General features: G+C 48.2%; 1 protein-coding gene across 1 annotated transcript in view; it reads right to left on the bottom strand.

Moving 5' to 3' along the window:
* The window catches only part of PCGF3 (polycomb group ring finger 3), a 396,460-nt gene that overhangs the window by 124,564 nt on the left and 246,274 nt on the right, over positions 1–25,622 (bottom strand). The gene's annotated exons all lie outside the window — the stretch shown is intronic.

Below are 25,622 nucleotides of genomic sequence, written 5' to 3'. Positions count from 1 at the left end.
CTTGCCCTTCAGGGCTAATTACCTGGACAGGGAGCATGCTTTGTTGGGTAGTTGCCATGTGTGAGAGACTAAAAGTTTGTATCTCCTGGTGTGACTCAACAAAGATACAATCACTTGCTGCTTGCCCAGACAATAGCTGATATGTGTTGGGCAGAGCCAGTGGAACAACTCTTGGAAGGTGCAAAGATAACATCAATCACTGGGCCACAGCTGGCCTCACAACAATGGACTGAGGCCACCTTTGGGAATATGCATAAGACAAGATAATCTCCACCCATCAAGTACCCTGGAAAGGTTGAGACAATGGATTCACCACCTGTTTTCCTGATGTGTAATGAGTGTGGGGGCTTTTAGATGGAGAAGGAGGAGGCGGAGGCCCACCCCCTTCGTCCAGACTACTGCCCAAACACATAGGAATGCACAGAAAGATTTCCTGGGGGACCATACAAGGATGATTTCCTGGCTCCTGATTTCCTGAGGGACAATACTTGGACACATACCTAAGGACTAAAAAACTGTATAAAAGACTTGAGCAACTACTGGTTCAGAAGAAGAAAAAAGGCAGAAGAAAAATGGAGATGAAGGAAAACGCAGAAGAAGGACCATGCCGCTGAGAAAGAAATCACGAGAGAAGGAAAAGCCCGGGACAATGCTGCTCCAAAGTAAAGAGGCCATGGAGCCTGGAAGAAGCAGACTGAACCTTCTCTCCATGTCCTAAGATCCATCTGATGCAACTCATGGAGCTGAAGAGGCTGCCCAGTGGACCACCTCTCTTCTACAGCCAAAGCCTCAACACCATTTCTCTACAGACCCAACATCTCCTGCAGCACCTTTCCTCCACAGACTCAAACTGTCTTGGGGGGGTGAGGGTTGTGGTAATATAATTTCTTTCCTCTTGTCACTCTCTCCCTCTCTATTTTCTCTCTCCCCCCTTCTGATCCATCCACATTACTACTACTACTACTACTACTACTACTAATAATAATAATAATAATAATTCAGGTTGGAAGAGACCTTCAAGATCATCGTGTCCAACCCATCAACCAATCCAACCCACCCAAACAACTAAACCATGGCATCAAACACCCCATCAAGTCTCCTCCTGAACACCTCCAATGATGGTGACTCCACCACCTCCCTGGGCAGCCCATTTGTAATGGGTTGGGGCAAACCCCCTCCCCACCACACGCAGAAATAACAACTCAGACAAACAGATTGCAAAAGTGATGGAAAGTTTAAATAGAGAACAGTGAGTGCGTGCAAAGAACTAGAAACACAGTGACAAGAAGAACCCCAAAACAGACCCAGAAAGATCCCATCCCCACCTGAGGGTGCACCCAAAACCCCCAGGGCTCCTCCTTCCCCCCCCCACTGCTAGGCTAGTCTCAGCTGGCCAGATCTGAGACTGCCCATCCCCCCGTGGCCTTGGCCCTACCAGGCCCATTGCCGGGAGATCTCTTCCCCAGTTACCGGGTGGCGAAGAGGAAGGAAAGAGGAAGTGCCAGACCCCGCCGTGAAACTTATAGTGGTGCAAGGGATCATGGTAGGAAATAACCTAATTTCCTGTGTCCACCCACTGGGCTGGACTTCTGGACAGAGAAAACACCCCTGTAGCAGAGGGCACCCAGCCCAAACTAAGACACCATTCCAATGGGCAATCACTCTTTCAGCATAGAACTTCTTCCTAACATCCAACCTAAACCTCCCCTGGCGCAGCCTGAGACTGTGTCCTCTTGTTCTGGTACTGGTTGCCTGGGAATAGAGACCATCATCCACCTGTCTACAACCTCCCTTCAGGTAGTTGTAGAGAGCAATAACGTCACCCCTGAGTCTCCCCCTCCCCAGGCTAAGCAACCCAGGCTTCCTCAGTCTCTCCACATAGAGCTTGTGTTCCAAACACCTCACCAACTTCACTGCCCTTCTCTGGACTCGTTCCAGCAAGTCAACATTCTTCCTAAACTGAGGGGCCTAGAACTGGACACAGTACTCGAGGTGTGGCCTAACCAGTGCAGTGTACAGGGGCAGGATGACCTCCCTGCTCCTGCTGGCCACACTGTTCTTGATGCAGGCCAGGATGCCATTGGCCCTCCTGGCCGCCTGGGCACACTATAGGCTCATGTTCAGCCTACCATTGACCAGTACCCCCAGGTCCCTCTCTATCTGCCCTCTCTCCAGCCTCTCTGACCCCAGCCTGTAGCTCTGCATGGGGTTGCTGTGCCCAATGTGCAGAACCCAGCACTTGGATGTGTTAAATCTCATGCCATTAGATTCTGCCCATCTGTCCAGCCTTTCGAGGTCCCTCTGCAGAGCCTCTCTACCCTCCAGCAGATCAACTCCTGCCCCCAGCTTGGTGTTGTCTGCAAATTTACTGATGATGGACTCAATGCCCTCATCCAGATCATCAATAAAGATGTTAAAGAGCATGGGGCCCAGCACCGATCCCTGGGGCACACCTCTCATGACTGGCTGCCAGCTGGATGTGGCACCATTCACAAACACTCTCTGGGCTCAGCCCTTCATCCAGTTCCTAACCCCGTGCAGTGTGCTCCCATCCAAGCCATGGGCTGACAGCTTGGCCAGGAGTTTGCTATGGGGAACGGTGTCAAAAGCCTTGCTGAGGTCCAGGTAGACTGCATCCACAGGCGTCCCCACATCCACCAGGAGGGTCACCTAATCATAAAAGGAGATCAAGTTGGTCAGGCAGGACCTGCCCTTCCTAAATCCATGCTGGCTGGGCCTGATCCCTTGGCCATTCTGGACGTGCTGTGTGATTGCACTCAGGATGACCTGTTCCATGATCTTGCCTGGCACTGAGGTCAGGCTGACAGGCCTGTAATTCCCTGGCTCATCCAACCAGCTCTCTCAGCATGGTAGGATGGATCCCATCTGGTCCCATGGACTTTTGGGGATCCAAGCGGCTGAGGAGAGCTCCAATTACCTGCTCCTGGAACACAGGGAAAGTATGCAGCTCCCTGACTCCATCTGCCAGCTCTGCAGGTCAGCTGTCTGGAAGACGCTTGTGACCGTTTGAGGCTGTGCCTTTAAGAAAGGGACAGTGCTGGGACACTCTGGCTGAATGCTTTGGAATAATAACAAAAACAATCAGATATTCTAAATGAATTTCATTGGTAGATTGGTACAAGTACAAGTATGGTGAAGCTTGGCAGATTGACTGCATCACTCTACTACGTTCTCATTCTGGTAAGCAATACACGCTTACTATGGCAGGGGCAAACACTGGATGGTTGGAAGCTTATCCAGTTCCACATGCAACTGCATGCAACACCATTCTCGGTCTGGAGAGACAAATCCTGTGGAGACATGGAACTCCAGCAAGGATTGAGTCAGACAACGGAACTCATTTCAAAAACAACCTTGTAAAGAACTGGGCAAAAGAGCATGGTATTGAGTGGATATTCTGTATTCCTTACTATGCACCAGCTGCAGGGAAGATTGAATGCTACAATGGTTTGTTGAAGACAAAGGGTGTTCAAGAAGGGTTCCTTGGGATAAAGCCCTTAAAAACAAAGGGGTCCTGGAGAGCTGGACCTACTTCAAGGAAGAACTCTTGAAGGTGCAGGAACAGGCTGTGCCAATGTGCCGGAAGATGAGCCGCCGGGGCAGATGGCCAGCCTGGATGATTAATGAACTTTTAATAGAACTAAGGGAAAAAAAGAGGGTGTATCATCTTTGGAAGAAAGGTGAGGCAACCCATGAAAAATTTAAGGATGTTGCCAAATCATGTAGGAAGAAAATTAGGGAGGCAAAAGCGCATTTGGAGCATAGCGTAGCCTCTGCTGTGAAGGACAACAAAAAGTCCTTCTATAAATACACTAATAGCAAGAGGAAGGGCAAGGACAACCTCCCCTCCTTGGTGGACACGGAGGGGAACTTTGTAACAAAGGATGAGGAAAAGGCAGAGATACATAACACCTTCTTTGCCTCAATTTTTACTAGCAGGACAGAATGTCTTCCAGACAGGTGGCCTGCAGAGCTGGCAGAAGGAGCCAGGGAGCAGCATAGTTTTCCTCTGTTCCAGAATGGGGTAGCTGGTGATCTGCTCAGCCGCTTGGATCCCCACAAGTCCATAGGACCAGATGAGATCCATCCTAGGGTGCTGAGAGAGCTGTCAGAGGAGCTGGCCAAGCCACTCTCCATCATTTTCCAGCAGTCCTGGCTCACTGGAGAGGTTCCAGAGGACTGGAAGCTGGCTAACGTGGTGCCCATCCACAAGAAGGGCCAGTTGGATGAGCCAGGGAATTATAGGCCTGTCAGCCTGACCTCAGTGCCAGGCAAGATCATGGAACAGGTCATCCTGAGTGCATTAACACAGCACTTAGAGGATGGCCAAGGGATCAGGCTCAGCCAACATGGATTTAGGAAGGGCAGGTCCTGCCTGACCAACCTGATCTCCTTCTATGATCAGGTGACCCTCCTGGTGGATGTGGGGAGGCCTGTGGATGTGTCACAGTATCAGAGTATCACAGTATAACTTAGGTTGGAAAGGACTTCGAGGATCATCGAGTCCAACCTATCAACACAGACCCCATGGTATTCTACCATGTAGTCTACCTGGACTTCAGCAAGGCCTTTGACACTGTCCCCCATAGCAAACTGCTGGCCAAGCTGTCAGCCCATGGCTTGGACAGCAGCACTCTGAGCTGGGTTAGGAACTGGCTGGATGGCCGAGCCCAGAGAGTGGTGGTGAATGGTGCCACATCCAGCTGGTGGCCAGTCAGTAGTGGAGTCCCCCAGGGATCAGTGCTGGGCCCCATCCTCTTTAACATCTTTGTTGATGATCTGGATGAGGCCATTGAGTCGATCATCAGTAAATTTGCTGATGACACCAAGCTGGGGGCAGGAGTTGATCTGCTGGAGGGTAGAGAGGCTCTGTAGAGAGACCTCGAAAGGCTGGACAGACTGGCAGAATCCAATGGCATGAGATTTAACACATCCAAGTGCCGGGTTCTGCACATTGGCCACAACAACCCCATGCAGTGCTACAGGCTGGGGTCAGAGTGGCTGGAGAGCAGCCAGGCAGAGAGGGACCTGGGGGTGCTGGTTGATGGTAGGCTGAACATGAGCCTGCAGTGTGCCCAGGCAGCCAGGAGGGCCAATGGAATCCTGGCCTGCATCAAGAACAGTGTGGCCAGCAGGGGCAGGGAGGTCATTCTGCCCCTGTACACTGCACTGGTTAGGCCACACTTCGAGTACTGTGTCCAGTTCTGGGCCCCTCAGTTTAGGAAGGATGTTGACTTGCTGGAGCGTGTCCAGAGAAGGGCAATGAAGCTGGTGAGGAGCTTGGAACACAAGCCCTATGAGGAGAGGCTAAGGGAGCTGGGGCTGCTTAGCCTGGAGAAGAGGTGACGTTATTGCTCTCTACAACTACCTGAAGGGGGGTTGTAGACAGGCAGAGGTTGGTCTCTTCTCCCAGTCAGCCTGCACCAGAACCAGAGGACACAGTCTCAGGCTGCGCCAGGGGAGGTTCGGGCTGGAGTTCAGGAGGATGTTCTATACACATAGAGACTGATTGCCCATTGGAATGGGCTGCCCGGGGAGGTGGTGGAATCGCCATCAGTGGAGTTGTTCAGGAGGAGACTTGACAGGGTGCTTGGTTGCATGGGTTAGTTGATTAGGTGGTGTTGGATGATAGGTTGGATGCGATGATCTTGAAGGTGTCTTCCAACCTGGTCTATTCTATTCTATTCTATTCTATTCTATTCTATTCTATTCTATTCTATTCTATAAGAAGCTGTACTCCATGCACTCTAAGAACCTCCTAGACTGCCTCCTCTCTGCTGTGTTGAGATCCCAGCAGATGTCAGGCAGGTTGAAGTCCCCCATGAGAACAAGTTCAGGCAATCCTGAGACTGCCCTAGGCTGCCTATAAATGCTTCGTCTACATCTTCCTTCTGGTTGGGTGGTCTATAACATTTCCATCTCAATGGCATCTAGTGCCTCCCTGATGTCCAGGGCCACCCTTCCACCCCTTCTTCCTTGCCTGTGTTTCTTGAAGAGCCTGTAGCCTTCAATTGCAGTGCTCCAGTCATGTGAGTCGTCCCACCACGTCTCTGTGATGGCAGCTACATCATAACTTTCCTGCTGCAACCAGGCTTCCAGCTCGTCTTGTTTGTTACCCATGCTTCGTGCATTAGTGTACATGCACTTCAGCTGGGCTGCTGGTTTCACCTCTGACTCTAGCTTATCACCCCCAGACTCCTGCCTGAGGGGACTAGTTTCAGCCCCTTCCCCCTTCGAATCTAATTTAAAGCCCTGTCAATGAGACCTGCCAATTCCCTTCCCAGAATCTTTTTACCTTTGAGGGACAGGCCATTCTCATATACTGTGACGTTTCCCCTCCTCTGGGACAGATGTACTCCATCTCTTTCCAGCTGACCTGGTGCAGTAGAAAGTTTCCCAAGATCAAAAAACCCAAAATTCTTTTGACTGCACCAGCCTCTAAGCCACTTGTTGACTTCAGCTGCTGACCTGTTCCTTATGGTATTCCCTCCTGCAACTAAGGGTACTGATGAAAAAATTTTTTGTGCACCTGTAATAAATAGTCTAGCTGTTGATATTTTGGCCTCATTTGTGCCTCTCATTTCACAACATGTGAATATTCAAAAGAACTTGAGTGTCTTTCCCTCTCCGGACTGAGACACCGTGCCCCCTGCCACAGCAGCCTCTGTGGACATTGTCGGCCAGGAGGAAGGCCAATGCATGGAAGATATGATTGTAACATCCAGACCTTTATCAGTCATTCTGGTAATCATCACCTCTTTAGGGTGTTTTGAGTTCTGAGGATACACATGATCGTCAGTCAAGTGGCCAAGATGGCCTGTGTCCAAAAAACTTCAGGCTGCCCTGTAGAACCAAAGCCTTGCACTCCCCTTTCCTGGGCTTCAGCCACTGGAACCTGTGTGGTAAAAGGCACTAGCTGTACCATCCAACTCCCTATGGGGATAGTTTCTGGGGGGGATGGCATCCACACCATAGCAGAGATTTGTCCTTGGTAATCAGTGTCTATCACCCCCACGAGCACAAAAAGGCCTTGTAATGTGGTGCTAGATCATCCTAACTAGCCCATGTCCCAAAGGTCCATGTGCGTCCAGAGGCAGTTTATGTACTTTTTCATCAGTTATGGTGGTTAGAACGGCTTTGTTGACATCCACTCCAGCGATGCCACTGGTTCTTGCTCGCAAGTGACTGCATAAGCCTGAAAGGAATGAAGGGGAGGCACTTGTATCTGAGCACGCGCTCCCATCATGCTCCATTTCCTGTTTCCCAACTTATTTCTTAGGGGAGGAGGTCACCTTCCTCTATCAGACCCGGAACGGCCACGTCTGGGGGAGTGTATGTTCTTACCACGCTGTGTACTGGGGCCAGAGCAAAATGAGTTCCCATATCCGGCTTTGCTGTTGTCTCTGTATGGACAAGCTTTTTTATAATGTCCTAGTTACCCACATATGAAACAAGGATTTTGTATGTGAACAGTGTCAGCAAACATTCTCACCAATGTCTCCATTTGATAAGCAGCAGACCTGACCCAACTGCAAGAATCAATCATGTCCACTAACAAGGGATTCTGCAATGGCAGTAAGATCTTTTTACAGTCCTTGTTGGCATTATCTCGAGCCAACTGTAAGATCAAAGCCTCCTGTGCTGGCACATTCTCTACCTCCTTCTGAACTGCCTCCCACAGTTGATCTATAAAGGACAAATATAACTCGTCCAGCCTTTGCTTAATAGTTGTCCAAGACTACTTCAGAACCCCCGTTTCTAGGACCTTCATCAAAGCCTGAAAGGCTGTGTCTTTTGACAGTTACAAAACAAGAGGGTGTAACCACACTTGCAACTGTGGGTCAGCTACTGAGGGCTCTCCCATTAGCTGCGCCGGACCCTCACTGAATCTGGGGTCATCTTGAGGATGGTCTACATTGGCCATGGCTACTCCATTAGCCAATCTGCACCATTGTGCCTCAAACAATAATAGCTGGGTCAGAGTAAACATTAATTGACTTATCTGCTTAATGTTAAATGGTGTTAACTCCGTGAAAATTCCACAAAGCAATGACTGCACGTATGCGGAGCTGAACCCATGCTGCATCACTGCAGTTCTAAGATCATGAATTACACTCCAGAGTATCGGATTCTATTCAGCCAGACAGTCAGGCTGTTGGACCACAGGACAAGCAAGAATAGTTGTAGATAGGACAAACAAGAACAGTTGTAGATATGTGTGCATGTCCTTCCTGGAGCACCTGATCCTTTATCTTTTGCCAGTACTACCTTGGATTAGGGCCTTGGGCTGATACCCTGGCAGGTTCTACGACTGACAAATTCTGAGCAACAGCTCCAGATGGGACATACCTGCCACCTGCAGTTTGCAGGGAAAATAAATCAATTGATAGTGTCTCTACACTGTTCTCTCGGGGTCAAACTGCAGGATCTAGCGGGGCAGCAGTAGGTGCAATAGGTTTGTGGGGCCTGGCCAAGGGGTCTGTTGTGGAGAAAGTGGGGGTTATAGGTTCGTGGGGTTTGACTGTAGAGTCTGTTGGAGGCACAGAAGGTGATATGGGGTCGCTAAGGTCTGTGAGATCCTCGCCTGAAGGTAGCAGGCAAGTTTCAGAGGGAGGAGATGACAGTGGCTCTAGATTTAATTGATCCTTTTGAGATTCTTGATGGGGTGCTGTTGCTGCTGTCACTGTGGCTACAACCATTTTATCCACTTGAATCTGCCTTAATGAGTCAATTACTAATCACCAAGTTGTAGGAGGTGAAGTGGCATGCACATCTCCCCTTGTTGTTGTCAAAGACAATCTTCCTTACTTCCTCCCAAGTTTCCATGAAAAAGGATGTCTGCACTTCAGCTGGTAGACCGTTTTTCTTACACCAAATGAGTAATTGACATAAAGCCTGCTCTTCACACTTATCGCTGTGATTCTTTAATATGTGCATGAATACAGTCAAAATTGACTTCTCTGCAGAGATCTGTGCCCCCATTGTCTCATTCACGACCGCTCACCTTCTCGGTGCCCCAAGTCTTTAGAATCTCGATTCTTTTGGCTCTAATTTGCCTTTTTTTGCTATAGCAAAAAAGTATAGTTAAAACTTGGAGAGCAGAGCTCCAAGCACTCCTAGACTGATAAGAGGAGACAGTGTTAGCCTTGATGGCTTGTGAACCATGGGAACACGGTGTAGCGGTGTAGCAGTGTAGTTGGAGGAGCACCTGATTACGAACGGTTATTATGACCTGAAAGTATAAGACCACACATATCATAGATTGTTATAACAGAGTCCCTGGTCTCTTAATTTTTCTTTGATGCTTGCTAAACCCCTGATAAGATATAGGTACCCGTGTGATGCATTTTCTGTAACCAATCACAAACTGCTTCTTTGTTGTGTTAGCTTTTATAAAGAAAAGATTCTGCATAATAAAGTGGACACCTCGCCTGAATCAGGCTGAGCCCCATCTCTTAATCGCAGCACCAAAGGCCGTTAGAGCCTTCAGAATATTCTAAGACAGGTGGGTGGAGCCTTCAGCATATTTTGAAACTGTGATTAGTGCCCCCAGAATATTTTCAAATAGACTGTCTAGACCCTACAATAAATATTATAGGAACTGAAGGCGTTGGTGTCTGAAAAAATAACAAGCATACATTCCTTTCCACTTATCTTACAAGGTCAAGACTGTCTTATATAGTTGCTTCTTTCAGACAGATACGAGAAAGGTTTCAGGCTCCAAAATACAACTCTTCTTTGTTTTGTCTTACCTCTTAAAGGGAGCTTAGAAACTGCTAGTTCCAATACCCATAGCCACATTAATAATCCGGTTACATTTGTAACCAGAGAAAGTGGCATAAGACTCAGTATCAGATTCCCACTTGTAGCAGGGAAGAGTCAATTGGAGTTTGATTAGAAGTACCCAGCTGCCTGGGGCTGCCTGGGAATAATTGGTGTTTGTGCCTAGCTACCTGGGGGTGTCTGGGAATGCCTGGTGTTTGATCAGAAGCTCCCAGGTGCACAATAAGAGTAATAGATAACAGATATCTGTAGGTTCCTCTGTTTATAAAACTAAGCAGGGATGGGAATGTATTCAATGTGTTGACATCCTAAGCTAACTGCAAAAGTCCTTCAGACCCCTTGTTTGACCACTAATGGACCTGAGGAAGATTAAGATAAGGAAGGCTGTTGCTGGGCAGGGGACATATGACCCCCTGAGCAGGCTGTGCACATAAGCAATAGGGTGAGGGGTTACATAACATGATTAGGAAATATGGGAGTGTAGTGGTTTGAGCCTTAACTGGGAGTTAAGAGCTCAGATGGGGGCAAGGCTGAGAATCTCTCCCCTGCTCCCCCCTCCTCCCTCCCAACAGAAAGAAAAAAAAGAAAGGGAAGGAGCAAATCCACAAAGCAATAATTTGGAGTCAGCTTGGAAGTAGAGAGGTAAAGAGTTTTTTTTAAACAATACATATATATATACAACAATAACAGGTAAGGTTCACAAGGGCAAGGAACAAGGATGGATGGGAGGGGGGGAAAAAACAAGAATACAAAACCAGTCTCTCTCTGAAGAGGCACAGAGGCAGCAGGGAGAAGGATCAGGCCTGACCATGTGGCAGAGGAGCAGGAAGGCAGCTGTGGTAGCTCTCATCCAGGAAAGGCAGGAGCCAAAAAGGAGAGCTAATGGTTGCAATATCCTCCCTTTTATACCCTAGCGGGCAAGGAGGGGGTAGTGGAACAGACTCAGTTTCCCAGGGGGAAAATACCCTCCAGGGAGGGCAAAAAAACTCTCACAAGCCCTCCCTCCCCTGTTTTTTTCCAGGATGGGCATAGCCCACCACAATCTACCCCTCTGTTCCACTTCCACTCTCCTGTCACAGCCCCCTTTATCCAATCTTGACACGTGGTACTCGAATCCTCTATGCAAGTCCCTCGTTATCCTGGCGCTCTCTCTCTCAGGGCAGACTATCCCTCTCTGGTGCTGGTCAATGTAGGTAGTGCTTGAACTGGTCAGGAATGTGCAGAAGAATCAGGAATCAGTCTGTCTTTGAAAGGGAACGGAAAAATTTGGAACAGTCCATTGCTGTAGGGACATCAGGGTGACCATTTGAGGCAGTGCCTTTAAAAAAGGGACAGTGCTGGGACACTCTGGCTGAATGTTTTGGAATAATAATGAAAACAATCAGATATTCTAAATTAATTTCATTGGTGGATTGGTAGAATGCAACTTTAAGTTTTAGTTCAGTTGGAATTTTTCTCAGTTTCTTTCTGTCCTGCTTTTGCAGCCTGTCTGCTTCTGAGCAGCCGGAGTTTGAGCTGAGTGCCCCCTGCAATGTTTACTTCCTGTGTCCAGAAGTCCAGCCCAGAGGGGTGGACACAGGAAATTATGTAGTATTTCCTACCACAATTCTTTGCACCACTATAAGATCCAGTGCGGAGTCTAGCATTTCCTCTTCTCTTCCTACTCCGTCAGCCAGTAACTGGGGGAGATGCCTCCTGGCTTTGGGCCTGGCTAGGGGGATGGGCAGTCTCAGACCTGGCCAGCTGAGACTAGCCTAGTAGTAGGGGGGGGAAGAAGGAGCCCTGGGGGTTTTGGGTGTACCCTCAGGTGGGGATGGGATCTCTCTGGGTCTGTTTTGGGATCTTTCTTTGTCACTGTGCTTTTGGCTTTCTGTAAATATTCACTGCTTTCTATTTAAACTTTCCATCACTTTTGCAATCCGTTTGTCTGAGTGTTTATTGTTGCCAGTGGTGGGGAAGGGGGCTGCCTCAACCCAGCACAATTGTGTATATATATATAACCTGCATTTCATTTTTGCTTGTAAATATAGCATTCCTTTTGCATCTCTGACTGTTTTTTTTTTTCCTCTTTGTGGGGAGGGAGAGCTAGGCCTTCTCTCAACCTACCACATTTAATTTGCCACCCAACTCAGGTCTAGGGGAAAATTAGCTTGATTTATTGCCTGCTCGAGTCGGACTAGCAAACATGAAGGTGTTTTGGATTTTAGAGCGTCTAGTCTTTTCAATATGTTCTGTCCTGATCTACAAGTATTGTTTAGGTTTGCTTCTCGATCAAATAGGGAAATATTTAATGCAAAAATTATATTTATGGTTTAAATATAAAATTCAGCTTCTCTATGATCACTGTCTGGGGTTCTTTTGGCTTACAAGATACAGAAATGTGACATCTAGCACTCTACCAATTGAGATAAGGGACTTTAAGATTCCAGTAGGTGAAAGAGTAATTCTAAGTGATGGCTGGGATCCAAAGCTGATTTTTTCGATGTGTGTAATCCTGCTGCTAGTGATAATTAATGTGTATTTGTTATACGCTTTGCACCGGGAGAAGAAGGTATCTAAGGCCTGTTTCATTATAAAGCGTAGATCAAAAAGAAAGAAGAACAGCTCTGGCTCTGCACCAGAGACTTCTAGTGATGAGGAGTGTGGAGAATCTGTATCAGTTAAAGATAAAGCTAAAAAGTCTATCGGAAAGGCTGCATTGAACGGTGATGTTGCTGATTCTGGCAAGCAGCCAGGGGCTGCGGCAGCTCCTAACGTGGTGGCTCCCATGTCCTCAGCAGCTGCCATTAACGAGGCAAAGTCATTTCCTTCTCCTACAGCAGGACCGGAAGCGTCCTCCAAAGCAGCTGATCTGTCTCAAAACCAGTCAACTTCTGTTAAGGCAGCTGTAAATTCAAACACAGCTCCAATTAAGCAAGTGGCAGTTTTAACAACAAGGAGTGGAAAGGCCAAAGCTGATCCAGGAGCTGATAGGGGAGGACAGCAAGGTACTTCTGATGGGGAAAACAGAAAATTTGCCTTAAAAATATAACTGAGTTATTGAGATCATCAGAGGATCGAGATGCAGCTTTTGGTAGGACAGCAGCTAGTGGTGGTGTTTCTCAGCTTAAAGAGATCCTTGAGAGAATGACAGAAAGATTATATGGACAAAAAGTAGAGGAAGACAAGGAGAAGGAGGAAGGAGATGACCTTCGGAGATGCTCTTCCCCACGCGAAAAGCTTAAAAACGTGCACAAGGATTACATCAGAGCAGATAAAGAGCCAGTTCTAGCTTGGCTAGGTAGATGTTATGATACAGGTGCACCAGCTCTAATGGTTGGAGACAAGTCAGCAGCTCAGCTAGGAAATCTCTCAAAGGATAATGGAATAGATAGACATCTAGGCAACATTCTCGGTAAGCTTAATCTGTGGGTACACCTTTTAATGGCACTTTTCATGAGATACCCTTCCCGAGATGATCTTCCATAGAATCCTAAACCCTGGACTACCATAGATGAGGGAATTAAGCGCCTGAGAGAATTTGCTGTTAGAGAGATACTCTACAGTGAACATGAAACTCTGAATCCTGATGAAATTCCTGTAGGAACTGGTCTTGCTAAAAAGCCCATCAAACTTGCTCCATCTAATTATGCAAACATTCTGGCAAGCAGAATTGTGGCAAGAAATTATGGTGGAGCTCCTCCTACGGTTGGCCAATTCACTGATCAAATGAGACAATTGGAGGTTAGCATGACACGTGTTTCTTTGGTTTCAGCCATTGAAACTCTGTCTGGTGAAATAAAGAATTGCATGAAAGAGCTGAAGGATGAATTTAAAAACACCATATCCCAATTGGTACAAAGAGATAATTACAATTCTTCCTCCAGGTGGATACAAGTTTCATCTGTGAGGAACAGACGTCCTCCAAGGAGGTCATTCCAAAACAGATCAAACCAAAACAGACCACCAAGACAATCACGTAGGACTATTTGGATAACTCTGTGTGATCAGTTTGGTGAGAACATGAACAGATGGGAAGGTCAACCAACTTCTAATCTTTTCAGGAGACTGAGGGAACTGCAAAGTGGCAGAACCCGAGGTAGCAATACCAGAAGGGGAGCTGTCACTTCTACAGTTCCCCAGAACAAATATAATAGCTCCAACAGTGGCTCCAGCTATAACACAGGACAGTGTACGCAATGCACATGTGGGCATGTTCCCCATAACTAGGGGTGCCCTGCCTCCCGCCAGGAGGAGGAGAGGGGTAACAGAGATAACAGAATCTATTGGGATGAAATGAATAGAATAAAATAGAATAGAATAGAATAGAATAGAATAGAATAGAATAGAATAGAATAGAATAGAACAGGTTGGAAGAGACCTTCAAGATCATCGTGTCCAATCATCATCCAACACCACCTAATCAATTAACCCATGCAACCAAGCACCCTGTCAAGTCTCCTCCTGAACAACTCCACTGATGGCGATTCCACCACCTCCCCGGGCAGTCCATTCCAATGGGCAATCACTCTCTCTGTGTAAACCTTCCTCCTGACCTCCAGCCTGAACCTCCCCTGGCACAGCCTGAGACTGTGTCCTTTTGTTCTGGTGCTGGCTGCCTGGGAGAAGAGACCATCATCCGCCTGTCTATAACCTCCCTTCAGGTAGTTGTAGACAGCAATAAGGTCACTCCTGAGTCTACTCTTCTCCAGGCTAAGCAGCCCCAGCTCCCTCAGCGTCTCCTCATAAGGCTTGTGTTCCAAGCCCCTCACCAACTTTGTTGCCCTTCTCTGGACACACTCCAGCAAGTCAACATCCTTCCTAAACTGAGGGGCCCAGAACTGGACACAGTACTCGAGGTGTGGCCTAACCAGTGCAGTGTACAGGGGCAGAATGACCTCCCTGCTCCTGCTGGCCACACTGTTCTTGATGCAGGTAGAGGTTAATATAAGTTTAACTGGTAAACAATGGAGGAAGCATACAGTTGTGACCGGACCTGAGGCACCTTGTATTTTGGGAATTGATTTTCTGAGAGAAGGGCGTTTCAAAGACCCTAGAGGTTACAAATCATAGTATCATAGTATCATAGTATCATTCAGGGTTGGAAGGGACCACAAGGATCATCTAGTTCCAACCCTCCTACCATGGGCAGGGACACCCCACACTAGATCAGGCTGGTCAGAGCCTCATCCAGCCTGGTCTTAAACACCTCCAGGGACGGGGCCTTGACCACCTCCCTGGACAACCCATTCCAGGGTTTCACCACTCTCATGCTGAAGAACCTCCTCCTCACATCTAGCCTGAATCTCCCCACCTCCAGCTTCATTCCATTCCCCCTAGTCCTATCACTACCTGAGATCCTGAGAAGTCCTTCCCCAGCCTTCCTGTAGGCCCCCTTCAGATACTGGAAGGCCACAATTAGGTCACCTCGGAGCCTTCTCTTCTGCAGACTGAACGGCCCCAACTCCTTCAGTCTGTCCTCATAGGAGAGGTGCTCCAGCCCTCTGATCATCCTTGTGGCCCTTCTCTGGACACGTTCCAGCACCTCCACATCCCTCTTGTAATAGGGGCTCCAGAACTGGATGCAGTACTCCAGATGGGGTCTCACCAGGGCTGAGTAGAGGGGGAGGATCACCTCCCTTGACCTGCTGGCCACACTTCTCCCGATACAGCCCAGGATCTGATTGGCTTTGCGGGCTGCAAGCGCACATTGAGAGCTCATGTTGAGCTTCTTGTCCACCAGCACTCCCAAGTCTCTCTCCTCAGGGCTGCTTTCCAGCCAGTCACTGCCCAGACTGGATTTGTGCCTGGGATTGCCTCGACCCAGATGCAGGACCCTGCACTTGCTCTTATTGAACTTCATGAGGTTGGCTTGTGCCCACCTCTCCAGCCTGTCAAGGTCCCTCTGGATGGCCTCCCTTCCCTCCAGCGTGTCTGCTGCACCACACAGCTTGGTGTCATCAGCAAACTTGCTGAGGGTGCACTCAATGCCACTGTCCATGTCCCCCACAAAGATGTTGAATAAGACAGGTCCCAGGACTGATCCCTGAGGGACTCCGCTTGTCACTGGCCTCCACTGGGACATGGACCCATTGACAGCCACTCTTTGGGTGCAGCCATCAAGCCAGTTTCTTATCCATCTAGTGGTCCACCCATCAAACCCATGTGTCACCAGTTTGGAGACCAGGATGTGGTGCGGGACAGTGTCGAAGGCTTTGCTCAGGTCCAGGTAAATGACATCAGTTGCTCGCCCCTCATCTGTTAATTTTGTCACCTGCTCATAGAAGGCAACCAGGTTGGTCAGGCAGGATTTGCCCTTGGCAAAGCCATGCTGACTGTTCCAAATCACCTCTTCACTTTTCTTCTGAGCCAGTAGTGACTCCAGGAGGATCTGCTCCATGATCTTTCCGGGCACAGAGGTGAGACTGACTGGCCTGTAGTTCCCTGGTTCCCCCTTCTTGCCCTTTTTTAAAATGAGGGCAATGTTTTCCCTTTTCCAGTCTGTGGGGACTTCCCCAGATTGCCATGACTTTTGAAATATAATAGAGAGGGGTTTAGCAACCTCATCTGCCAGTTCTCTCAGCACCCGTGGGTGTATCCCGTCGGGTCCCATGGACTTGAACACTTTCAGGTTCTTCAGGTGGTCACGAACCTGATCTTCACTTACAATGGGCAGTTCTTCCTCCCTGTCCCTGGCATTGCCTTCCATAACTTCAGGATTGTGGCTAGAGGCCCTTGCAGTGAAGACTGAGGTAAAGAAGATATTAAATACCTCAGCCTTTTCCTCATCACTTGTGACAATTTCACCAGTTTCCTTTCTGAGGGGGCCCACACCTTCCCTAGTCGTCTTCTTCCCATTAATGGGCTTTTGGAGTAGCTTCTGTAGAAACTGATGGACAAAAACTTAAGCTGTCTGTCAGACCTGAGCTTTCTGATGAATCTGCAGTTGTGGGACAACATAAGATACAGGACATTAAATTGCCGGTTGCTTCTCAGACTGTGCATCACTGACAATACAGAACCAACCGTGACTCTTTGTTGCCCATTCAGAATCTGATTCGTCAGTTGGAGAGTCAGAAAGTCATCAGCAAAACTCATTCACCTTTCAACAGTCCAGTGTGGCCTGTGCGGAAGCAGAATGGAGACTGGCGTCTGACAGTCGACTACCGAGCCCTGAATGAAGTGACACCGCCTATGAGTGCAGCAGTACCAGACATGATGGAACACCAATATGAGCTGGAAACCAAAGAGGCCAAATGGTATCCTAACATAGACATTGCTAATGCATTTTTCCCTATTCCCATAGCAGAGGAATGCAGGCCTCAATTTGCTTCCACCTGCAGAGGAATCCAGTACAATTTCAATAGATTGCCAGTGGGCTGGATCCATAGCTCAAGCATCTGTCATGCAGTGATCCACGATGCTCTGGAGAAAGGTGGTGCTCCAGAACACATCCAGTTCATTGATGATATCATCGTCTGGGATAAAACTGCTGAAGAATTCTTCGAGAAAGGTAACAAAATCATAGACATTCTTCTCAATGCAGGTTTTGCCATCAAGCGAGACAAGGTGGAAGGACCTACCACAGAGATTCAGTTTCTGGGAGTGCAGTGGCAGGATGGATGCAGACACAGTCCATTGGATGTGGTAAATAGAATCTCTACCATGGGAAATCCCATGAACGAGCAAGAAACCCTACATTTCTTGGGGATAGTGGGATTTTGGAGACTGCACATTCCTGGATACAGTCAGATTGTGAAACCTCTGGATGATGTGACTCGAAAGAGAAACAGTTTCCACTGGGGACCTGAACAATAAGCAGCCTTTGACCAGATGAAGCAAGAGGTAGTTCAAGCAGTGGGTCTGGGACCTGTCCGAGATGGTCCAGACATTAAGAACATTTTGTACATGGCTGCAAGTGACAATGGTCCAACCTGGTGCTTGTGGCAAAAAGCTCCAGGTGAGACACGTGGACGACCTCTTGGTTTCTGGAGTCGAGGTTACAGAGGTTCAGAAGCAAAATATACTCCAACAGAAAAAGAGATTCTAGCTGCCTATGAAGGAGTGAAAGCATCTTCAGAAGTACTTGGAACAGAATCACAACTTCTCTTAGCTTCCAGATTACCTGTTTTGAATTGGATGTTCAAAGGCAAAGGCTCCACACTACATCATGCCATATATTCCACCCGGTCCTAGTGGATGGCTCTGATAACACAGAGGGCTCGAATGGGAAATCTTGAAAGACCTGGTCTAGTGGAGGTGATCTCAAGTTGGCCTGAAGGTACCAACTGTGCTAAACCTCCAGAGGAGAGATTAACTCATGCTGAGGAAGCTCCTCTTTACAATGACCTTTCTGATGATGAAAAAAAAATATGCTTTGTTCACAGATGGTTCCGTTCATCTTGTCGGAAACAAGTGAAGGTGGAAGTCTGCAGTGTGGAGTCCAACATGCCGAGTTGCAGAAGCAAAGGATGGAGAAGGAGAATCCAGTCAATTTGCAGAGGTAAAAGCTGTCCAGCTAGCTCTTGACGTGGCTGAACGTGAGAGATAGCCAAAGCTTTATCTCTACACCGACTCATGGATGGTAGCCAATGCTCTATGGGGTTGGCTAAAGAACTGGAAGAAGAGTGGTTGGCAGAGAAAAGGAAAACCCATTTGGGCAGCTGAACTGTGGCAGGACATTGCTGATCGAGTTGAGAGAATTCCAGTGAAAGTGAGACACATCTATGCTCACATTCCTAAGAGCAAAGCTACTGAGGAACAGCAACACAACCATCAGGCAGATCTAGCTGCAAGAGTTTCTCAAGTAGACATGGACTCTGATCTTGATCTCGACTGGAAACACCTAGGTGAGATATTCTTAGCTCAGCGGGCTCATGATTCATCAGGACATCAAGGCAGAGATGCAACATACCAGTGTCGTGACAGATCCATAGACATTTCCATGGATGCTATCACACAAGTCATCCATGACTGTGACATTTGTGCTGGTATTAAGCAGGCAAAACTAATTAAGCCCTTATGGTATGGTGACAGATGGTCCATGTGCAAGTATGGTGAAGCTTGGCAGATTGACTACATCACTCTACCACGCTCTCATTCTGGTAAGCAATACGTGCTTACTATGGTAGAGGCAAACACTGGATGGTTGGAAACTTATCCAGTTCCACATGCAACTGCACGCAACACCATTCTTGGTCTGGAGAGACAGATCCTGTGGAGACATGGAACTCCAGAGAGGATTGAGTCAGACAACGGAACTCATTTCAAGAACAACCTTGTAAAGAACTGGGCAAAAGAGCACGGTATTGAGTGGATATTCTATATCCCCTACTATGCATCAGCTGCAGGGAATATTGAACGCTACAACGGTTTGTTGAAGACCACTCTTAAAGCCATGGGGGGTGGATCTTTGAAAAACTGGGAAAAACATTTAGCACAAGCAACTTGGCTGGTAAATAGCAGAGGTTCAGTGAACCAAGCTGGACCTGCGCATTCAGATCTGCTACAGAAAGTAGAAGGTGATAGAGTTCCTGTTGTTAGAGAAAAGAATCTGTTAGGTAAAACTGTTTGGGTATTTTCTCCCTCATGAGAGGCTAAACCTGTCCGAGGGGTGGTTTCAGCTGAAGGTCCGGGTCACACTTATTGGGTAATGCAAGAGAATGGTGAAATTCAGTGTATTCAAAAAGAAATTTAACTTTAGCTGAAAGAGTTTATTTTCAGACTGTTGTACAGCTACATCGCATCCAGAGGAAGAATCCATGAGGAATCTACGGTGCCCAAACCCTGAGAGCCCTGAGAGCCCTGAGTCAACTGAGAGTCCCTGAGAATCCCTGTTCCCCTGTTTTCCCTTTTCTTCGCTTCATCTTCGAAGAGACAAACTGTTTTCCATTTTCTTATTTTCTGATTTTCTTGAACTTTTGAATCATCTACATCTGAGTATAGCCAGAATGGACTTTGAACTTTACTTACGAACTGTAAATATTGTTTTAGATTGGAAGGACAGTATGGACAGCCAATTAAATTCTTTAGAAGGGGTGGATTGTGAGCATTTGAGGCTGTGCCTTTAAGAAAGGGACAGTGCTGGGACACTATGGCTGAATATTTTGGAATAATAATGAAAACAATCAGATATTCTAAACGAATTTCATTGGTGGATTGGTAGGATGCAAATTTAAGTTTTAGGTTAGTTGGAATTTTTGTCAGTTTCTCTCTGTCCTGCTTTTGCAGCCTGTCTGCTTCAGAGCAGCCGGAGTTTGACCTTGGATGTCAGATAAGCACTAATCCTGCATGGGCTTTGAGGCCTAACAAAATGTCATCCTTATTAATTACCTTTTCTCTCTCTCTAGCCCTTTTTGGGGAAAAAGGGAGGTAGGGGGAGGGAGGGGGGTACAGAGGGGGAACCCTCCTCTGTCCGGAGGAGGGAGTTTTGTTCCTGTATTTTTCTTTGCTGTATATTTCTGTATATATATTTTAAATACTGTATATTGTGTATATTTATAACCTGCATTTCATTTTTGCTTATAAATATAGCACTCCTTTTGCTTCTCCTACTGAGCTAGCTGTGGTTTTGTTTTTTTTTCTTGGTGGGGGAGGGAGAGCTAGGCCTTCTCTCAACCCACCACAATCAGGAACAGTCCGTTGCTGTTGGCCATTTTGGTTTGAGAGCCAATCGGAACCGCCACTTCGGGACCGCTCCACTTGAATCGTGAGCTTTCTGCTTGGCTTTTCACTTTCCTTTTGGGGTTTTGTGGGTCGGGAGGACTCCTGATTGGCAGGGGGGTCCAGCAGGATCATGCTCTCGTGAGCCTGCTCGGGATTGGGAGCGTGACGTCAGCCACGGGAGGTTTAAATCCCGCCCGGGCTGTGCGTGCGACACCATTTTGATTTGAGAGCTACCCATTTGGCTGCTTGAATTAAAAAAAAAATTAAAAAAAATCAATCAAATGTTGAACCATTTTTGTCACTCGGATGAAGGGTAGAAAAACAGCATCTACGCAGAGCTGCTGCATCAGCATGCAGGAGTCCAGGCTGACGGCTGCAGAGAGCACTTCAGCCTGGCACTTGGAATAGAGGGAGAAGGAGAGAACACCTGTGTCAGGTGTGACCAGGTGAACTTTCTCCGCAGTCTGGCGGCAGAGCTGAAGGATGAAGTGTCTGAGATGAAGAAGGAGGTATCTAGGCTGTGGTCAATAAGGGAAAGCGAAAGAAGGCTCCGAGGTGACCTAATTGTCGCCTTCCAGTATCTGAAGGGGGCCTACAGGAAGGCAGGGGAAGGACTTCTCAGGATATCAGGTAGTGATAGGACTAGGGGGAATGGAGTGAAGCTGGAGGTGGGGAGATTCAGGCTGGATGTGAGGAGGAGGTTCTTCACCATGAGAGTGGTGAAACCCTGGTATGGGTTGTCCAGGGAGGTGGTTGAGGCCCCGTCCCTGGGGGTGTTTAAGAGCAGGCTGGATGAGGCTCTGTCCAGCCTGATCTAGTGTGGGGTGTCCCTGCCCATGGCAGGGGGGTTGGAACTAGATGATCCTTGTGGTCCCTTCCAACCCTGAATGAAACTATGAAACTATGAAACTATGAAAGGGAGTTAGATATGTGGGAGAAGGCTCTGCAGATCTCCCCTGCTGAGGGAAGGGTCCCTGGAAATGGAGAGGGATGGATATAGGTCCCTGCCAGGGGTGGCAAGAGAAACCCATCCCGGCCCTGTCCTCCTCTTTCGCTGCCCTTGCATAATAAGTATGAGGCCCTGCAGGGCGAGGGCAGTGGGGATGAGAGGGCTGAGGAGCAGCCATCCAGAGAGGAGCCTAAGGCCAAGTGGTCCCCACCAGCTATAACTACCAGCTCCACAAAGAAAAGGAGAAGGGCTAGAGTTGTTGGGGAATCTCTCCTGGGGGGTACTGAGGGACCCATATGTCATCCAAACCCATCCCACAGGGAGCTCTGCTCCCTACCCGGGGTGCAGGGGAGCCTGCCATTCCAACCTAATCTCCTATGATCAGGTGACCCGTCTGGTGGATGTGGGGAGGCCTGTGGATGTGGTCTACCTGGACTTCAGCAAGGCCTTTGACACCGTCCCCCACAGAAAACTGCTGGCTAAGCTGTCAGCTCGTCGCTTGGACCGCAACGCTCTGTGCTGGGTTAGGAAGTGGCTGGAGGGCCGAGCCCAGAGAGTGGTGGTGAATGGTGCCACATCCAGCTGGCAGCCAGTCACCAGTGGCATCCCCCAGGGATCAGTGCTGGGGCCCATCCTCTTCAATATCTTCACTGATGATCTGGATGAGGGGATTGAGTCAGTCATCAGCAAATTTGCAGATGACTCCAAGCTGGGAGCAGATGTTGGTCAGTTAGAGGGTAGAAAGGCTCTGCAGAGGGACCTCGACCAACTGGACAGATGGGCTGAGTCCAATGGGATGGCATTCAACAAGTCCAAGTGCAGGGTGCTGCACTTTGGCCATGGCAACCCCATGCAGAGCTACAGGCTGGGGTTGGAGTGGCTGGAGAGCTGCCAAACAGTGAGGGAGCTGGTGGTGCTGATTGACAGATGCCTAAACATGAGCCAGCAGTGTGCCCAGGTGGCCAAGAAGGCCAATGGCATCCTGGCCTGTATTAGGAATAGTGTGGCCAGCAGGAGCAGGGAGGTCATTGTGCCCCTGTACTCTGCATTGGTTAGGCCACACCTTGAGTCCTGTGTCCAGGTTAAACAATCCCAGCTCCGTCAGCCTCTCCTCATAGGGCTTGTGTTCAAGGCCTCTCACTAGCCTTGTTGCCCTTCTCTGGACACGTTCAAGAGTCTCAAAGTCCTTCTTAAATTGGGGGGCCCAGAACTGGACACAGTACTCAAGGTGTGGCCTAACCAGTGCTGAGTACAGGGGCACAATGACTTTTCTGCTCCTGCTGGTCACACTATTTCTGATGTAGGCCAGGATGCCATTGGCCTTCTTGGCCACCTGGGCACACTGCTGGCTCATGTTTAGGCAGCTGTTGATCAGTACCCCTAGGTCCCTTTCTGTCTGGCTGCTCTCCAGCCACTCCGACTCCAGCCTGTAGCGCTGCATGGGGTTGTTGTGGCCAAAGTGCAGCACTCAGCACTTGGACTCATTGAATGCCATCATGTTGGACTCTGCCCATCTGTGCACCCTGTCAAGGTCCCTCTGGAGAGCGCTTCTACCCTATAACAGATCAACACCTGCTCCCAACTTGGTGTCATCTGCAAATTTACTGATGATGGACTCAAGCCCCTCATCCAGATCATCAATAAAGATATTGAACAGGATGGGGCCCAGCACTGATCCCTGGGGGACACCACTAGTGACTGGCCTCCAGTTGGATGTAGCACCATTCACCACCACTCTCTGGGCACGGCCCTCCAGCCAGTTCCTAACGCAGCTCAGAGTGCTGCTGTCCAAGCCATGGGCTGACAGCTTGGCCAGGAGTTTGCTCTGGGGAACAGTGTCAAAGGCCTTGATAAGAGTTTAATGATACAGTGTACAATTACCTAAGCCTGTTTTGCAGAAAACCAAAGCAAAAGGAGCAGCAGAAGCCAGAAATAAAATGAATCCTCCAAGCACGCAGCAGACCAGCAAAAAGGACCAACACCCCAAAACCAGAAAATGGAAGCAGCATCTGGAACAGGAAGCCTCTCCTGTTACAATCTGAACCACAAGCCCCATGATACTTTGCTCTGGCCAGCACTTTCATTTGAAGCTGGCATGACGGCAGCACGGTATTGAGTATCAACTACAGATTTAACTCAACCCCCATGACATTCTCCACCCCTTATTCTATACCATCTACATTATGCCCAGCAGCAATTAACATCAAACAACATCACCTGCATCTTGTGAAGGTGCTTTGGAAGTCTCTTCAGGAGGATCAAAAGCAGTATCAGTATCTATAGGCCCAGAGACCTTCTCTTGCCCCTGAGCACTCTGGAGAGTGATGAGAAGGCCTCAACACATCACAGTGATTTCTCTCTCTCAGAAACTTCTGGGCCGACAACAGACTTTTCCCAACATTTCACTAGCTTTTCAGGATTTTGTACTTGTTCAGGGGTGAAATTCCAAACCACCAGAGGTGACCACCAGACTAGGCACTTTCCCATACTCTCCCACACATCCTGCCACTCTTAATTATCCAGCATTGGGGCAGATCTCCAGGTGGTATTCTTGGGAGAGTCCTGTATTGCTGTGCATGAAAGCAGAGCAAACTGGCTCACCTGTAAACAGCACAGCAACATCACATGTCTAAGCCATTCCCCTAAGAATCATAGAATATAATCATAGAATCAATAAGGTTGGAAGAGACCTCAACGATCATCAAGTCCAACCTGTGACCCAAGACCTCATGACTACTAAACCATGGCACCAAGTGCCACGTCCAATCCCCTTTTGAACACTTCCAGGGATGGTGACTCCACTACCTCCCTGGGCAGCCCACTCCAATAGCTAACAACTCTTTCTGTAAAGAACTTTCTCCTCACCTCGAGCCTAAACTTCCCCTGGTGCAGCTTGAGACTGTGTCCTCTTGTTTTGGTGCTGATTGCCTGGGAGAAGAGACCAACCCCCCCCGCTACAACCACCCTTCAGGTAGTTGTAGAGGGCAATAAGGTCTCCCAACATCAGCACCAGAGAAAGCACATACAAGACCCTAGAACATAGGTCCCAGCTGTCCCTGAAAAGCAAATACATCAAAATAGAGGACACACTACAGGGGGGGAACCAAACATATATAACACTCTCTTAGCAAGCAAGCCTCAAGCCTTAACTGAATCCTCTCATTATCTGGCTTCTCATCGTCCCAACCCTTTCGTCTCCTGCCAAAATTGACTGCCTTAGTTAAGGCAGCCTGATTTTTGAGCCCCATGTTGGACGCCAAATACAGACTGTCCTGGGTTAACACAGCCTGCTCTCCCCCAACACAGAAGTCAGGGAATGTAACACAAAACCCCCATATTCTGGGCTGAGATGAATAGCTTTAATGACGAAAATAAGAAAATACAATGCAGAATTACCTTTACCTATTTTCATAATAAGCACAGTAGAATATATAAGCAGCAGCAGAAGTATGATGGGTTATGCCCATCCTGAATGCAGGGAGGGGGAGGGCTTGTGAGAGCTTTGCCCTCCCTGGAGGGGGTTTCTCCCCTGGAAAACGGAGTTCATCTGTTCCAGTCCCCCTCCCTGTCCAGCAAGCCTATAAAAAGGATGACACTGCAGCCATTGCTCTCTTTTTTTACTTCTGCCTCATGGGGATGAAAGAGAGTTGCTGCTGGCTTCCTGCTTCTCTGCCACGTGGTCAGGCCTGGTCCTCTCCCTGCTACATCCACACCTCTTCAAAGGACTGGTTTTGTATTCATATTTTCCCCATTCATCCTTGTTCCTTACCCTTGTGAACCCTTCCTGTTATTGTTTTATTTTTTTATATATATATATATTTATTTTTTTTTTAAGAAAATTTTTTCCTCTCTACTTCCAAACCAACTCCAAAATTATTTCTTGGTGGATTTGCCCCCTTCCCTTTGTTTTTCCCCTCTCTATTTGGAAAGAGGAGGGGGGAATGGGGAAGGGATTCTCAGTCTTGTCCCCCATCTGAGCTCTTAAATCCCAGTTAAGGCTCAAACCACCACAAGAAGCCAGCAACCTATATCCCCTACTCCCGACCCACAGCCAGCCCAGTGGAAAAGACCAACACCCCAAACCCAGAAACCAAGAACAAAAGCAGGAACAGGAAGCCTCTCATGTTACAATCTGAACTTCAAGCCCCATAATACTTGACTCCAGCCAGCACTTTCATTTTTAAGCTGACGTGACAGCAGCATGGGATTGAATTTCAGCAGCAAT

Source organism: Melanerpes formicivorus, unplaced genomic scaffold (assembly GCF_026170545.1).
Source record: "Melanerpes formicivorus ecotype bairdi unplaced genomic scaffold, bMelFor1.0.p_v2 SCAF_31, whole genome shotgun sequence".
In the NCBI taxonomy this organism is placed as follows: domain Eukaryota; kingdom Metazoa; phylum Chordata; class Aves; order Piciformes; family Picidae; genus Melanerpes; species Melanerpes formicivorus.
This window is presented reverse-complemented; position numbering and strand designations above follow the sequence as displayed.